This window comes from Sinocyclocheilus grahami, unplaced genomic scaffold (genome assembly GCF_001515645.1).
Source record: "Sinocyclocheilus grahami isolate Dianchi unplaced genomic scaffold, SAMN03320097.WGS_v1.1 scaffold760.1, whole genome shotgun sequence".
Taxonomy (NCBI): Eukaryota; Metazoa; Chordata; class Actinopteri; order Cypriniformes; family Cyprinidae; genus Sinocyclocheilus; species Sinocyclocheilus grahami.
In genome coordinates this window covers 179,810-185,325 of record NW_015505939.1, presented here as the reverse complement: position 1 = coordinate 185,325, position 5,516 = coordinate 179,810, and positions in this window count along the sequence as shown.

The window sequence follows — 5,516 nt, the reverse complement described above, 5'->3', positions numbered from 1 at the left end:
GCTGAGTATTGTTTAGCCTGTACCCCTTTCCGAGTCTCCGTGTTTTCCTTGTTTTGCTTTGCCTGTTTTCGTGGTTTCTGATCTTTGCCTGTTTTCCTGGATTTCTCCCTCTCGTCTCGCCCCTGTGATTCTGTCTGCCGATCGGTGACCTATGCTAGCCCTAGAACTATTCTTGTGTTTTTGCCCGCCATATACCTGTTTGCCATTGTTCGACCCTGCCTGTTATACCACGTCTCTTTGAATAAAGCTTGCAGATGGATCCACACGTCTCGCATCTCGTCAGCCCCGTTACACCAGCACTGATATTTTGCCAGAATCAGAATGTAAGCGAATATCATTTATTATCTTAATGAGCGCTGTCTCTATGCTGTGATGCGGTCGGAAACCAGATTGAAAATTGTCCAGGTATCCAGTTTAAGTATTTGTTCAGCTGATTTAAAAACTACCTTTTCAATAATCTTGCCTATAAAAGGAAGATTTGATATTGGTCTATAATTGCAAAAATCAGACAATATTGTTGAATTGTAAATAAACATCAAAAAATGCTGGGAAATCTCTTCATGTAGCCCTACAAGAGTGATTACTGAAACTGTCTGAAAAAAAGAAAGTCAAGTTTTAGAGAAGAAAACAAATCATCCACTGACTGTCAAAGCCGCTACATACTAACGACTTTCTACTTCGAGGACCTTGATAGAAATGTAGTGGAGTGACAAGTACAATATTTGTCTTTCAAATGTAGTGAAGTTAAAGTCATAAGTTCCCAGAAAAAATAATACTCAAGTAAAGTACAGATACTCAAAGTGTACTTAAGTACAATACTCAAGTAAATGTACTTAGTTACTGTCCGCCTCTGGCTGTAGATGCACCTGCAAACTAGTGCTTTCCAACACTACTGGATACTGTGGCCATGGAAAGAAGGGGGTCTCACAGCGTTCTATTCAGACCAAGAGTTTGCTGGCTTCTGTTCTATGGACTGCTACTACAGCATGAATGAATGAATGGATGAATGAGTGAGTGGTTTATTTTTTTTACTTGAATTGGCAACTGAAAGCTAAATAAATGTTTTAGTGGATAAAGCTGTGTCTGTTTGCTAAATTGGTTAATGTCACTTAACAGAAGGTTACTAAACTCTTCTGACTATTTTATTAATTTTATTACTTGGTGGTTTTGTCAACGATATATTTTTCTCTATCAGGCAAAACATTGTTTTTAGGGTAACACTTTACAATAAGATTTTATTTGTTAACATTGATGTATTAAATAACATGAACTATGAGCAATACATTTGTTACAGTATTTATTAAGCTTTGTTAGTATTAGTTAATAAAAATACAGCTGTTCATTGTATAAAAAAAAAAAAAACTACATACATATCAACAGACTGTGAGCAGCATGTGGGAGCAGGTTTTGCACAGCTAGGTGGGTCTCCAGCTGTCCATGTGCTAGCTGGAACAATAGATGTCTGTCACATCCAAACTGAACCATCAGCGATGCCCAACACTATTTAGACGGGAAGCTGTTCCATTCTGTTCAGCTGCAGGCCGTCACTGACCGCCAGGGGAAGTTCCTCAATATCTTTGTTTGGTATCCCAGGTCTGTGCACAATGCCAGGGTGCTGAAGAACAGCCCTGTTTACACTGGATGCCTCTATCCACCTGCAGGAAAATTAGACTCTGCAAATCAGTTAAAGGAACACTCCACTATTTTTGAAAATAGGCTCATTTTCCAACTCCCCTAGAGTTAAACAGTTGAGTTTTACCGTTTTCTAATCCATTCAGCCCATCTCCGGGTCTGGCAGTAGCACTTTTAGCTTAGCTTAGCATAGATCATTAAATCTGATTAGACCGTTAGCATCTCGCTCAAAAATGACCAAAGAGTTTCTATATTTTTCCTATTTAAAACTTGACTCTTCTGTAGTTACATCGTGTACTAAGACCGACGGAAAATGAAAAGTTGTGATTTTTCTAGGCCGCTTTGTCTAGGAACTATACTCTCATTCCAGCGTAATAATCAAGGAACTTTGCTGCTGTACCATGGGTGCAGCAGGCGCAATGATATTACACAGCGCCTGAAAATAGTCCCCAGCTAGGTAACTTCCAATAAGCCTATAAATGTGTAAAATACCATTTTTAATCCTAAATCTTATAAAATATCTATGATGAGGTCTTAAGTCTTTATGTTAGGAACAAACGTCCGTTTCTGTTAAGTTCGTTTTATGATATAGTTTTCATTCATTTTCCCTTCGCTGGTGAAATGCTGGGTTGTGTGACGTTTGCTTTAGAGAGGCGTGTTAAGGGCGGGTTTTAGAGTAGCGCTGGTCCGACAGTCGAAACGCGGCTTAATTTTGGGCTTGAGGTGCGAGGCCATTGGCCCAGCACCTCCCAAATAGGTATAACTGCAGACCGGAGATCTCCAAAATGGGGCGTGAACTCAAAAAGTGGGCAGAACCTCCAAAATTGGGCGGGGTCTCCTTTTGCACTGAAGTGGATTGGGGGTAAAAGTGCGCATGCGTGTCATGTGCCTGTCTGCCAATGGGAGGAAGCCACACCCTATTTTGGAGCTCCCACCCCGTTTTGGAGTTCCCGCCCCCATTTGGAAATCTCCAGGCTGCAGTTATACCCTTCTCGTTGTTAGCCCTGGCTCTAAAACTCTAAAACAGCAATTCATCGACTGGCCGCTAGAGGCTGGCTCCAAAAGGGAGTCAGTTCCATAGACCTGCCATGTTAAAATGCACAACTTTACAGCAGAAAAAAATATGTTTACAGCCTGGTACAAAAAGGGGTTTTGGTCTATATAGCTAATTTTGCCCTTCATGACAACTGTGAGGGGGTGAATTTTTTTATAACTCATCCGTTTAAATTATATTAAGCCTTAAAATTCTGCATAATTAAAGGCGTGGCAACTTGAGTGACAGGTGGATTGCCGCTCTGCTCCACAGAAGGCAAAAGACTGACTTAGTGGAGTGTGAAACTTAGAAAAATTACTTTAAATATTTTTATTTGTCCAGAAAAATTAATTATAGGTAGAACACAGCTATTTTGAAGTTGTACTCTGCCTTTGCACTGGCTGCAAAAAGTGAGATGTCACGCCAAGGCAAAAGGCAGTAACTTCCACATTAGCCTATATAGGCTACAATATTTGGGTATTGATCACTATTTACAGAATCATTATAGTAACTAACATCTATATAAAATCTAGTGATCACCAGGCTATAACATATAATGTGATTCTTTTTTTTTCTGACCGTAACAACCAGACAAAAGTTAAACGTGAGTGGATCCCGTTTTGCAACCAATTTATTTGCTATGTTCGCTAACATTAAAGGATGCAAGACATGCTTAGCCTATTGTTTTTACATCGAACTGAATGACAATAGCCTAACCTATAAGTTGTGGATTGATGTGAACGCCAGCAGGAATAATGCTCAGAATGATTGTGAATGAAACATCTCCGATGATGTTCATTGCAATGCATTTCACTGAGTTAGAAGAAAAGGATATATTTGCGAACTGTTAGTGGTTTTATGTGTGATCACGGCATTCGAGTCCACACACGTGCAGAAGTATGCAGCTCCAGACTGACAGCTGACAACTGAGTGAATAATCTGCATTATAAAAAGAAATAAAAACCTTTAAAGATTAATTATTGTTGCAAAGTTATCTAGTCAAGTGCTTTGTTAGATGGAGCAGTTTGTTTGATCGCGATCTATCTAATTTGTTTGTCTAAAGAAGTGCCGACAGATGTATGAATGTAGGCCTACACAAGTTACACCGTAATTTAATCGCTGATTTTATTGGACAGTAAAACAAAGGCAGAATACCGTATAACTCCGTAGGGGAAAGTAGGGTGAGTTGTGCCAGTTTTTACTCAAAGTGACTTTAAAGTGAGGCCATGACAGTAATGCCTTTCACTTTAGAATGTACATATATTTCAGGATGTGGTGCATCCCTGAGAACAATAACTTTGGATCTGAAATAAATTGTTTCAGAAATATAGCTTTTGGGAAAAGTGGCACAACTTGCCCCTGGTGCGGGGTAAGTTGTGCCTTTTGGAAGAATACGTTGGGGTAAATTGTGCCAGTGATTTCTGAAGTAAAACAGAACATTTTAATGTTATGAGCTGTAATGCTATATGAAAGCAAGACAAATGTGGTCTGGATCTGGCCTATTACTTAACATCCCACTTGTCAATGCTGCAGGGGAATATAAACTTCTGCTCCCTTCTGGCTGTACCACCAAGTTTTTTGGGTGTGGGTAGTTTCTTGAGCACATCATCTTTAGGGATAACTCCTTCATCATTTTCTTTAAATGTAAAGATGGGCTTTCCATCCACAGACTTCTTACAACTTTGCCTTAGAAACTTTGTGCTGATGTCTGCACCCTCAACCTTCTCCACCAATCCAACGTAGTTATAGGATTTGGTTTTACCAGCAAAGCTCACAATGACAAAGTCACCAGCAGACAGATCCTTGTCACCATCATCATCATCATCATTCTGGACATCTGAACTCTCATAATAAGGGGTTTCGTTAAGTGGAATGGAGATGTCACTCTCTTCTAAGCTACTGTAGACAGTCACTTTCGTTTTGGGTTTGGTTGGTTTGGACACTTTCTGAGCCCCTCTCTTCTTATTTTCATTAATTTTCTGTTTTTTCTGTTTTTTATTTTCTCTGTTGTGTGTGTTCTCCAGGTCATCTTCTGCTTCATCGTCAGTGGTGTCATCAAGTGGGAGGCCCATGGTGCTTTCTTCTGAGCTACTGTGCACGACCTTTTTCTTTATGATTTTGGTTTGATTTGAGCCTTTCAGAGCCCATTTCTTCTGCCTTTCATTCTTTTTCTTTTCCTTTTCAGCCTTTTTATCTTGTTTTTCTTTGTGTGCCTTCTCCAGCTCCATCTTCTCAGGTGTGTCAGTCACGATTCTTGTTTTTACTTTCTTTCTCATCATTCTGGGCCTTCTTGCTGTGGCTTTTGGCAAGGGAAGTATGACTTTTGGAGACACATAACTCCCATGGGAACCAGAACCAGTTTCATCAATTGATGAGTGCTCAGGATTTGGTTCCGGAAGAGTGGCAGGTGGCTCCCCTTGGTCTGGACCTGCTTCAAGACCTGTGGCATGAGTTGGCTCCTCATGTGATGGTCCAGGCGGGTCAGCAGCAGCACTGGTGGAGGGCTCTTCTGGGTTTGGCCTGTCTGTTATCATTGATGGGGGATAATCTTCATCTGGGAAGATATCCCTGTTGTGTGGGTATATGCCCGTAGCTCTGAAACCTGATGTGATGTTTGTGGGGGTCATTGCAGACATAAATGCTTGCTTCACAAGTTCTGCGACCTCGTAAATCGATACGGTTCGACCAGGATGTGTTCGCATCCAACCGTCCATTGCTCTGAAGAAGTAGGTTTTCAGTGGTCCATAGACTGTTTTGTCCAATGGTTGCAATCGGTGTGAGGTGTGAGGTGGCAGGGTGAGCATAACGACACCATATTCTTTAGCAGTTGTCACTGCCTTCAGTGAGATGT